Below are 12,789 nucleotides of genomic sequence, written 5' to 3'. Positions count from 1 at the left end.
GATGGGCCAGACCGGGTCGGGCTCAGGCCCGAAGCCCAAACGCATGTCACCGCCGCTCATGTAGCACCGAACATCTAGTGTCAGATGGATCAGGACCGGGTCAGGCCCAGGCTTGAGGCCCGAACTCAATGCTGCCTATGACTAAAGCCGTTTGTGACTAATGTCGCGTGGGAAAGTCATTGATCAACGCCGTGTGCGATCAATGTTGTCTGTGATGACCACTTAGAAACGTTCATGCAATTGCCGCTCAAGCTAAGGTCGCACGTGTCTAAGCCTGGCTACCGCCGTGCGCATTCTACTATTATCCCCAGTGGAATTACATTGGTACCCTGGCCTGTCATCCAAAGTTGAATTATAAGCATGCCATTGCCCTTCATCCCCAGGGAGTCACACTTGCCCCGCTAATCCCCAATGAAGTCCGCTCGCCAACCCTCGTCAGGCCACCATCTCCATCTGAGCCCTCTGCTTGTGTATGACATCAACCATTTTATCCCCAAGGAGTCAGATTGCCATTCATAATTCTATTCCCTAAGGAGCTTCACCTACATGATGACCCACACAATGGTCTAGATGCATGACCCTAAAACTGCATGGTCCAAACTATACGACCTTAAATTGTAGCGGAGGCTTAGTTGCACGACCTTAAACGGCATGACTTTAAACTGCATAGCCATGGTCCAAACTATACAACTGTAAACTGTAGCGAAGGTCTAGTTGCACGACCTTAAACTACATGATCCACGCTGCATGACTTTAAACTGCGTAGCCATGGTCCAGTTGCACGACCTTAAACTGTAACAATGGTCCTAACTGCATGACTTTAAATTGCATAGCCATGGTCCAAACTATACGACCTTAAACTATTGCGGAGGTCTTGTTGCACAACCTTAAACTACAGCAGAGGTCTAGTTGCACGACCTTAAACTATAGCAGAGGTCTAGTTGCACGTATTTAAATTGCATGGTCCTAGCTGTATGACTTTAAATTGCATAGCCATGGTCCAAACTAGACGACCTTAAATTGTAGCGAAGGTCTAGTTGCACGACCTTAAACTTCACGGTCCTAGGTACATGACTTTAAACTGTATAGCCACGGTCCAAGCTATATGACCTTAAACTATAGTACAAGTCCTGGCCGCACGAAGTTAAACTGCTTTGTCCAGGTCTAAGAGGCATGACCTTAAACACACGCACACACGCCCTTTACATGCGTCTTCACGCATGCCTTCCCTAACCGACCCGTCCGTGTACGCGCATCACCGTCATCAACTCTATGGTGAATCCATTCACTTTATTACCCTTCATCATTCCCCAGTGAGTCTTACCCGTGCTCACAAACGGTGAACCATCCTGTCATCTATACCCGTCGTCAACTGGTGGGTCACCACTTTCCACCTTCCATCCATACACCATCCATCTTTCACAGGCAGCCTCGTGCCATCTCCCCAAAGTGAGTCAAACCACCACCATACTCACTACATGGCCTCCACATACTGTCATCCATCTCCACCATAGTCTAGTTGTATGACCATAAACTGTAGTGCATGTCCTGACCGCATGACGTTAAAAGGCTTCGCACAGGTCTAGAAGGCATGACCCTAAACACGCCTCCACAAAAATATAAAAAAAAAAAAAAATAACGGGCATGGTGTATACCTGGACAAGGGAACGTCATGAGTAAAAATGACGGACGGGCATGGTCACAAAACCATGACTAAGAGAGTTTCGTGAAAATAAAAACCCCGGCACGGTGAAAACCCGAAAGGGCATCGTGAGTAAAAATGGAAGAATAAGGGTGGACGTGGCCATAAGGTCAAAAGTAAAAGAGTCCCAAATTAAAGGAGGTTGGTGAAAATCATTTCTACGATGCCACTTCCCAAGTCTAAGTGAAAATCAGCAAAGGGCACTTGGATCAATAAGCAGGTTGATGCAGCACACGCCTCATGGGCGGCTTCAGCCGGCATTCAAAAGAAAAATCCTTGGTGTCAGAATGCCTTGATATCAAGACCAAAAAATATGAGCTCCAAGAAGAATCCAACAGTCTGAGTTCATTCACGAAAGAACCTAGGAGCCAGAAGAATCCCTAAGACGGCAAGTCAGGGACCCATGTTAAAGAACCACATTTCCAAGAGTTAACCGAAAAGAAGAAAGTCACAATAGCAAGCCAAAGACGCTCCCAAAGGCTCATAACTGTCAAGCCACGTCAAAACTTGCCAAAGACTTTAGGGTGAAGCCTCACCAAGAGGCCGCCTCGCCAAACCCCTCTCTAGCCTACAGGCCTAGACTTTTTGGGACAGGCCAACAAAAATCCCCTAACTGGACCTCGAAAGATGGGGCCCACAGAGGTAACTTGCTTGTCAAAAAGCAAACCTGGTGTAGCAGTATACATGCCCACCAAGGGCTCCTTGACTATGTATCCAAAACATAGCCTCAAACGTGGATCACCACCAGAAGACACAAAAACCCTGACTGATTGGGAAGAAAGCCCTTAAGTAAGGCACCTGACTGACAGACAAGCATGTATTCTAACCAACTGAGTCTAAAACTTTTAAAGGCCCCCAGCGGCCAAAACTCAAGAAGAGCTCCTGATGTGAATGATGGGCATTTCATGAGATGTCCCCCACCAGTAGCTCAAGTCTCTTCTCCCCCAAAGTCTCCACGAATGGATCTACGACAAAGGCATCCAAACATTTCCTAGTTATAGCATTGCGCGGATATCTCCTCGGTGTTCACGTAATCCTGTAGCTAGGAAGAAAAAAGTAATAAAGCCGAAGGAAATTTTCTTAATGTTGTCCTTCTCGCTTCTCTCAGAGCACAACATTCGGTAGGGCAAGTTGTTTAAACACATTTTTTTAATACCTGGGTCCCTGATGCGGAATAAAGAGAAGTCGGTCAATAAAGCCCTAATTTACAGTAAAATTTCTCATAGCCTTAGAATTTCCCCAGAGTCTGGTGAGAATCTTCCTAAGAACCCCAAAGAGCCACCTGCCAAGTTTCGTCGCAATCCGACATGTCTAAGGTAGTGCAAACAAAGAAAATGTCTCAAAAAAATCGGTCTCTAACGCCCTGAAACGGATCCTGTAACTGGAACCCAATTTTTAGTGCGTCAAATGGCTGTGGGACCACCATCATCGGATCCGGCATGGTCAAAAACCCTCAAGAGTTAAATTCGGCTTAAACAGACATTCTAGGACAAAGTTATGGGGAAAAGATTGAAAAATGGAGAGGTCGCACGTTATTCCCGTGCGCCCTCCCTGCACCAATCTCCATTAAAGGAGACTGGTTTTCACAGTCACGAATAGAAACTTGGAAGGCTCATATCTTCCTCATTAGGAGTCAGATTGTCTTCAAATCTTGGAAGTATGTTCGTCTCATCAAGACGAGCGTTTTGATATATGGCACGCTCTATAACAATGCTCAAGCAGGGAGAAAAGGTGGAGAGAAGATGATGACTCGTGATCAAGGTTGCAGGAAAATCAGCAGTAGCACAACCCACTCGAGCAGTCATATCACGGCGCTCGGGTACCCGATCGACACGAAACTAGTTTCATCACGTACATAAGGTCCGAGGCTATGACTGGTCCGAACCCTATGCATGATGAACAGCTAGATTTGGCATACGAAGGTGTTAAATTTGTTACAAAATTTTGGCTGCCGAAATCCAAGTTCCGACCAAAAACCCAAGATGGCGAAATCTTGATTCAGACATGAAATCGAGCTGTGTTTGTTGCATCGCGAAGGTGATGGCATGATTAATGCAATTCAACAAATAAATCAAAAAAATACATCATGAAACGAGTGCATTATTGATCCAAAGTTTCCAAGATTCGTACAAATTTCAAGTCGCATGATCGTGGCCTAAAAACATGATCCGTGGCTCGAAGTTAGCATCAAATTGATCATCATGTCGAGCCCAATGAGAAAGCAATCATCTTTCAGTCAAACGGGCATCGGAGTAACCCCGAATCGACTTAAAAAATTGCAGACGTTCCATTGGTGCAGCAGGGACTGTTTCGAGATTTCATGTATTGTTGAGCAAAGGCAAAACCGTAATTTTGCACCCTTTTTTTTAATTCAAATAAATTGTAATTATCATCAATTAGGTTAGATTTTGGGCATCCACCTATGTTTTGAGCTCAAGTCTATAAATACCATGCTATACCCCATTGTAAGGGACTTTTATTTTTTATCAATAAAATTGGGAGTTAAGCTTTGAGATTGAGGGTCATGTCCAATAAAGAAAGAGATGAGAAAGAAGAAAATTTGGGTACCCCTCGATGAAGGTAAATTTCTCTCTCCTCCTCTCTTCTCTCTCCTCTCCTCTCCTCTCTTCTCTCTCCTCTTCTTTTTTTCTCTCTCTTCCTCTTTCTCTCTCTCTCTCTTCCTCCTCTCGACACACAGGATAGTCAGCATCACCATGCGTGTCACACTCTCCCCTTATTCTTCTCTCTGTCCCTTCCTTCTTTGCCTCAAACATGCATAGTCGTAAGTATCATCGTGTATATCTCTCTTGCTCTTTATCTCTCTCATCTTATGTCATTCTCTATCTTCTTCCTTTTTTCCTGTTTCTTCTCTCTCAACATGCACAGCAGTAGGCGATCGTTGTACGTGCCTTTCTTTCTCTTCTTTCCTCTTTCTCTCTACTCCCTTTCCTCTCTCATCTACTCTTCCTTTCTCTCTTCTCTCTTTTCTAATCTTCTTTCTCTCCTCTCCTTCTCTCTATTGTCCTTCCTTTCTCTCTCCTCTCCTTTCCTAATCTCTCTCTTTCTTTCCTTTTCTTTGTCTATTCTTTTCTTTCTCTCTCCTCCCCAATCATACACAGTAGTGCCTATCGCTGGGTATGATGTCCTCCTTCTCTTGGAACGTGCACAGTGGGCGGGGCCTTAACCCGAGTGGCAGGTCGAGCCTTTGTCCAAGTTCCTCTTTCCCCATGTCACGCACGGCGATGCTCATCGTCGTGCACGACATTTCTTCCCTTATTCTTTGATAAGGATGCTGAACCGAGCCCTTTCCCAAGTGGCGGGCCATGTTGTGTCTAAGTCCCTTTTGACAAGCACGGTGATACCTATTATAGCGTGTGTCTTTCTTTTTCTCTCTCTTATCTCTCTCTCCTGTCATAGACGGCGGAACCTATTGTCGTTCACGTTCTCTCTTACTTCCCCGCTCCTATTGTGGATGGTGGAACCTATCGTCGTCCATGTTCTCTCTTACTCCCCCTCTGCTGTCATGGACGGTGGAACCTATCACTATCCATGTTCTCTCTTACTCTCTCTCTCCTATCATGAACAGTGGAACCTATCATCGTCCATGTTCCCACTTATTCTCTCTCCTCTAACATGGATGGTGGAACCCCATCACCGTCCATGCTTTCTTTTCTCTTCTATCTCCTATATCATAGACGGCAGAACCCCATCACTGTCCATGTTTCTCTTTCTTCTCTTTTCTCTCTCTTCTCTTCTCTCTTTTCTCTCTTCTTTCCTCTTTCTTCTCTTTCATCTCTCTTTTTTTCGTCTCTCTTCTTCTCTTTTCACTTATTTCTTTCTTCTTTCTTCTTTCTTCTTTCTTCTTTCTTCTTTCTTCTTTCTTCTCTCTTCTTCTCTTTTCTCTCCTTTCTTTCTTCTCTCTTCTCTCTCCTCTTCTTCTCTCTTCTCTTTTTTCTTTCTCTTCTCTCTTTCTCTCTCCCCTTTCTTCTCTTTTCTCTCTTCTCTCTTCTTTCTCCTCTATTTCTCTCTCTTCTTCTCTCTTCTCTCTTCTCTCTTCTCTTCTTCTCTTCTTCTTCTCCCTCTTCTTTCTCTTCTGTCTCTCTTCTTCTTTCTTCTCTTCTCTTCTTATATTCTTCTTTTCTCTCTTTTCTTCACTTTTTCTTCTCGCTCTTATGTCTTCTCCCTCGTCTCTTCTCTTTCCTCTCTTCTTTCTCCCTCCTCTCTTGTTTGACCAAGGGACAGGCTAAGTCTAGCACTGTCATGGTAGTCTCATCGTCGAGCGGTATTGCCATCGTGCTGGTTTGAGTTACTGTGCTCATCTTACTACCATGTCAGACTCGTTATTGTGTCAGACTAGTTGGTGTTGGTTCTATCGTCGAGTAGTATTGCCACCGTGCCGGTCTGAGTTACTGTGCCCATCTTGCTACCACGTCAAGTCAATCACCATACTAGTCTAGCCACTATGTCAAGCTAGCCACCGGGTCAAATGTCTCTTTCTTCTCTTCCCTTCTCTCTATTTTATTTTTTCTTCTCCTTTCATCACCCCAATCTTCATCTCATCACTTCCTCCCTTTCTTCTTTGAATGTGCACACCTGTGTGCATTCACCCAAAGACAAGGTGGGGTCCCTTGACCCACTTGTTTTATAAATTAACTGTGTATGTGTGATTGCAGAAACAAGAGTGTACAAGTCAAGGGAGGCGATTTGGAACCAGTTGTAAGACTGGGAGGCTTTTCGTCGTGATCTAAGAGGGCGCCCACGAGAGTTAGCCCGAGTGAGTCACGAACCCAGGTGAGGTGTGTCCCGCCTCACATTAAATTCCTTTCTCACCGATTGGTGTACCTACCCTTGTTTTCTTAACAAGGATCTCGAGAGAGCGGTCTCAAGTCCTTAGTTCTCCTTGAAACTGAGACACGTGCCACTAGATCATCCCGACCTGAGGGCGAGATCGAGGCACCTAACCAATTACAAGCAACATAATGGCATTTCGACCTGACTACATGGCCTCTAGAGTCCGGAATCGTAAAATAGCATAAGAATAAAACAATATAGGAGGTCAAATAATCGACCAGTCATAAATATCGGGGTGATAAAGCATCTTCACAATAAGACGAGGAGGTGTTTCAAGACCATTAAAGAGGGGATTATTTGGCTCCCTTTTGGCTTTCTCCATATCAAAGAAGTGATTAATCCATATTTGAAATGGAATGTGTTTGCTCCCACTCACAACGGCCAGTTTCACATATTCTTTGTACAAGCTTTTTAAACAACTGGGCCTTCGAAGCCCATTATAGGAATCGCCTTCGAAAATAATGTTATTCTCAAGGATGACTTCATCATAACGCTCTCCTAAAAGAGAGAGAGGCCACCAATGAAGTTCAACTCTAGAAGGGACATATCGCTTTTGACATAGCCGAAGAAATTGGCGTTCGTCTTAGCACACCTAATTTCCAAAAAGGCTCACATGACATTGGAATAGCGGTCATACAGGAAGGTTGAGCATTTATAGGCGCAAAGAAGCCCAACACGCTCTAGGGGTATCGAGAAAACTCTCGCATACATATCAGGTCCAAGAATAGTAACCTAAAATGTATCCGCTCTTGCCTTCGCATCTGAAGCCGGAGTCTGTCCAAGAAGCATTGTAATCACGGATTTCATGCCCCAAAATTGGAAAAGTCTTGGGTACAATAATGTTTGCATGAGCAAAATGAAGCAGAAGATTCTATCAGGGAAGGCCGTGGAAGGAGTGAGGGGTGAATTCCCCACATTTGACGTGGTCCACCAGAAAAGTGATATCGGAAGGCCATGAAATGTGTGTTGGATATTTGCTGTCGTGCTGGCACATGGGAGAATTTCGTGTCACCAAAATAGCAAGGTTCGGCCCTTTGGTTTCACCTATCTTCCACATGGTTCAAGATTTTCAAACTTACGCCCGATGCCTTCATAGTCATAACAAGGTCTAACTCTTAAACTCAGAAAATGGCCGACACTTCTATCAGTCCAACGAGCAAAGGTATTTGAAAGCATTCCAAGCACAGATCCAAGGCCTGACAACTAAATGATAACACATTGATCTCATGACCAAGATCTATCACCAAGGATCAAAAAGGGATTTGATGGAAATCTCTGACTCCCATACCAACACTTTAAGGAAAGTTCAGTCAGACATTGAAAGAACACCAAATGGAGTTGAACAAAGTCCAATGAAATCCCTCTATGAAGTATTGAGAATAAGAGAAATATCCCTTGTGACCAGATGATCAAAGGTCGAAGCTAGAGACATGCTTTTGAAGCATCAACAAGGGGATCAATCCTGAAGTTACTGAATCTTCTTCTCAACATAAGCATATGCTTAGGAAAAAGGATTGCAATCAGGATGAATAAAGGAAATAGACAAAGAAACATGGATGAAAAGCATAGCAAAATCCCTAGAAGGAAGAAAGACTCACCCTGGATAATTTAAAGATCGAAGAGTTGTTTGAACTAAAAACTGAGAACTCTTCAAAAAATCGAAGAAAGGTCTAAAACTTCTCTGGATGAATGAGTAGGTGAAAAAGCTTCCCTTGAAGAAGATGCTGAAGGCTCTCTTAAAGACGATGCAAAAGGCTCTCCTTGAAGAAGATGTAAGAGGTTGAAGAAGATCCAAAAGGTTTTTCTGATAACGAAAATCTGTTGAAAAGGAAATAGAAGGATAACGGAAATGGTTGCGTAAAGCAGAAGATTTCCAAAGACAGAGGTTGAGGATAAAATGATGCGAAGAGATGGGTGTTTTAAAGAGGGATAAGGTGCTTGGCCTCCGCGTCTCGAAAACCGAAAGTCCTGATGGCAGGATAATGACGACTAGTAGCCACTTTACTAAAATTCCCCTTAAGGAATGTGAAAAGTCCTTTTATCTTATTATCATAGTATCGGATTGCCCTTGGCATTAGTTGTAATGTAAGGAAAAAAATTTCTATTTTTGAAATCAAGCTTATCTTGCATCAAATAAGCAAGAGATAGGGATGCAAACCATAGGTTTGCAAAATGAAATGCATATCCGGTAAGGGCAAAAATGATGCAGAATGTGAAACTATGCAGCACAAGGCACCAATTGAAAAACAAAACAAAAAAACAAAAAAAAAAACGAGCTTCATTAATAGCAGAAGGTGGGGACTTAGCCCTTACATACATTTTAAAAAAAGAAAAAGAGAGGAAAAGAAAAGAAGGAAGAGAAGAAGAAGCTCTGCCTGCAGATGCCTTGGGGTATTACTCCCCGAAGCGGATCATCCTACTAATCTTAGATAGCTTCCTCCTCACAGAGGTCAGAAGCTCCTTCACTCGTTCAACTTCTCCTCGATAGAAGTCGGACATATTTTGGTGGTGCTCCACCTCTCGATGGAAACGAACCACCATTTCCCTTAAGCTTGCAATCTCTTAGACTTCATGCCCAACATAAGCCCAGCTTCAAGAATCTCCTTGAAGGACAATGTGACGATGGAAGCAGCAATGGCCTCCTCTAAAGAAGAGACCAGGCCCACAACAACGAAGGATGTGATGCACTTTTTCTCGACCTCGGACAGACCAACAGTCGTAGGGATGTTAGTGGTACGCCCTTCCTCGCCCTCATCGCTATGAATGGCAACACTAAGTTCAGGGTTGAGAGAAATGGAGAGATGCCTAGGAAGAACATGGGAAGAAATGTTTAAAAGAAGGTGAAGAGTTGGAAACCGTTAGGACGATGAACTGACAAAACCGAGTAACCGATGGTTTTATAAAATCCCATGAAGAAGTAGAAGGATCTTTTCCCTGGAAATGATGACAGATGTATAGGAAATAATGAATGAGATGGTTATCCGTTCCCATGTTTAATTAAGAAGGTTGGGAAGAGGTGCGCATGAGCTGCCTTCATGAAGAGGGTGTAAGACGTACCGTGTCAACAAGTCCGCCTGAGATTGGCCAAACGCTACACACCTTTCAAGGTTCTCTCATACATGAAGCGTCCAAGGTGGTTTTGTTGGGTCTACTTTTGTCTTATGTAAGACTAGATACATTCTAATGAACCATTGGTGAATGTTGAGTAGTGAATGACCCATATGTTGCCTTGAAAATATATTACTTAGCCCCAATACAAGGCTGAGAACGACCACTTGAAGACATGCAACAAACATATGATGGATGATCATCTTTAATTGATGGTCAAGAATAAGTGTGGTTCTTAATCACATCATTCAAGTGTCCACATTTAGCAATATTACGAGTGTGACTTAGTTTATGAGTTTTGAGACTAAGCAAAGATTCTCGAAGATTCATGTTCAAGGCATTATAATTCTTCCCTTGAAGTCTCAGTTTCAACAACAGTCTCAAGCTGCCTAGAGATGGCTCAACCCATCTCAGACTCAACGGCAGTCTCAAGTTGCCCATAGATGGCTTAATCTATCTCAGTTTTAATAGGAGTCTAAAGCTGCCCAGAGATGGCGTAACCCATCTCAGTTCTAACAACAGTCTCAAGCTACCTAGAGATGGCTTAACCCATCTTACTTTCAATAATAGCCTAAAGCTACCTAGAGATGGCTCAACCATCTCAGTTTCAACGGCAGTCTCAAGCAGCCCAGAGATGGCTTAACCCATCTCTGTTTCAACAGCAGTCTCATGCTGCTCAGGGATGACTTAACCCATCTCAATCTCAATGGAAGTCTTAAGTTGGCCAGAGATGGCTTAACCCATCTCAGTCTCAACGGAAGTCTCAAGCTGCCTAGAGATGCCTTAACCCATCTCAGTCTCAATCACAGTCTCAAGTTACCTAGAGATGACTTAAACCATCTCAATTTCAACAGTAGTCTCAAGCTGATCAGAGATGGCTTAAACCCATATCAGTTTCAACAGCAGTCTAAAGCTGCTTAGAGTTGGCTTAACCCATCTCAGTTTCAACAGTAGTATAAAGCTGCCCAGAGATGGTTTAACCCATCTTAGTTTCAACAACAGTCTCAAGCTACTCAGAGATGCTCAACCCATCTCAATTTCAACGACAGTCTCAAGCTGCCATAAATGGCTTAATCCATCTCAGTTTTAACAACAGTCTCAAGCTACCCAGAGATGGCTTAACCAATCTCAGTTTCAACCATCGTCTCAAGCTGCCTAGAGAGATGGCTTAACCCATCTCAGTTTCAACGGCAGTCTTAAGCTGCTCAGTAATCCCATTGGAGTTTCAACGACAGCCTCAATGATGGCTTAACACATCAGCATCATAGTTCAGCAGTTAGCACCTTAAAAGCTTTATGGGTTGTACGACATTCAATTACCAAAGGAGAAATTTCTTCCTCAATACAAGTTCTCTCATAAAGATTAGCACCATTAAACTCTTGGCTCTTTGTCTTATCACCTTTAAAAGGTGTAGCATGGATTGAGTTGAACAACAAAAGTAGTTGTAGCCCACTAACAACACTTGCGAATCCCTGATTTTCCTCCCGCGAGATCATGAGGTTCGAAAGTTTGAAATTTAAAGACAAACACCAATGATAAACGCAAGAGGTAAACAACAACGTGAAAGAATAAACGCAAGAGGTAAACAACATTATGAAGATAATGACTATGTCCTGCAAAATTTGTGATTCAAATGGATAAATCCAAGAAAAAGATGGAGGGTGAAGATTTGAAAATGGGAAATGCATGGTTATCCCTTGAAAAAAGCATAATTTAGCAGTATAAAAAGGGGACTTCTCAATTGAAAAGATGTCGCACATTTCTGATAGATACAATTCAGTAAAGACAAGCGTTCCTGCGTGGTTCTACCTCAGGTAAGAACTAAGAGTGGTAAAGAGGGTGATATTCAAGACACGAAGAGAGAGATAATCATTTCCTAGGACTCATTTGAGACTCGTTCTCTTAGGAAGACCGGACTTGAAAGATAACACCCCCTTGCGTACATCCACGGGTATATGGGTCAATATGCCCTCGATGTTATCTTTTTCCTTTAATATGTCTATATTTTCTTCCTCAGAAACGAATATATAGGTTTCAAAGCCAGAATAAAAGGTTTTTGACTTATTTCTTTTTCTTCAGTCGATGTAAATTGTAACAAATAATTAATCCTCCCGGAATTGTTAAGTGGCTAATATAAATATAAAGCCTATGTTTCTGATATAAAGTGCAATCGTAAATTGCCCCTGAATATGATGTCCTATGGTTTTCTATTTGGAATCTAATATTTGTTTAAACGTTCCACATTTAAGCATCCACATTTCGGAGCGTCCAGTGATGTGACTCTACTGGGGAGATAGAGACCGAAGTGAGTCATGGGGTGGTGGTTTGTTGCAATGGGTGGTTTAAAGAGAGCCATGTGAGGTGCGACTTAATTGAGAAGAGGGAGACTCAACTGAAGAGCGATGGTTTGTGTTGGTATCGACACCCTCGTGTGCGACGACTGAATGATGGGGGAAATGTGAGGTGATGAGAGATTACGTGAGAGGTAAGGATGGAAGTGTGAAGGGATGAGAGAGGTGTGAGATGAGACAAGAGATGAGATTTGGGGGAGAGACGGAAGATGAGATGAGAGATGAGATGAGAGAGAGATGAGAGAGGGAGATGAGATGCGAGAGGTGGGGGAGAGAGAGGGAGATGAGATGGGAGAGAGGGACAAGAAGAGAGAGAGACGAGACGAGTCGGTGGCTAGGCCACCAACCCATGAGGGAGAGGGGAGAGACGAGAGAGGGATGAGAGAGAGGGAGGACGAGTCGGTGGCCCTAGGGGAGAGATCAGAGATGGGGAGAGAAATGAATGAGAGGGAGAGGAGAATAGGCTGGCAATCAATGAGAGGGAGAGAGAGATGAGTGGGGGGGTTCACCCCTGCCCTTTACTTTTGATGGTGGCCCTGCTCAGGAGCCCGATTTCAACCCAAACTTGGGTATTTTCAACTAAGCAGGGCCCCATCTTTGCAATGGGCCCGGTTTCTCTTGATTATGACACCATTTGGGCCTTCATACGGTCGTTTTGACCATTTCCCTTGGGTGACTTTTGCTTCATGCCTTGTGCAAGGGCAAGGGCAAGGGCAACCATTTCTCCTCTTCCTTTTTACCTCAAATTCCTTGATCACTTCAAAAGACACTTTCCTT

This window comes from Amborella trichopoda, chromosome 12 (assembly GCF_054954075.1).
Source record: "Amborella trichopoda isolate Santa Cruz 75 chromosome 12, AtrichopodaSantaCruz75HAP2 v2.0, whole genome shotgun sequence".
Taxonomy (NCBI): domain Eukaryota; kingdom Viridiplantae; phylum Streptophyta; class Magnoliopsida; order Amborellales; family Amborellaceae; genus Amborella; species Amborella trichopoda.
Note: the sequence above shows the minus strand (reverse complement) of the source record.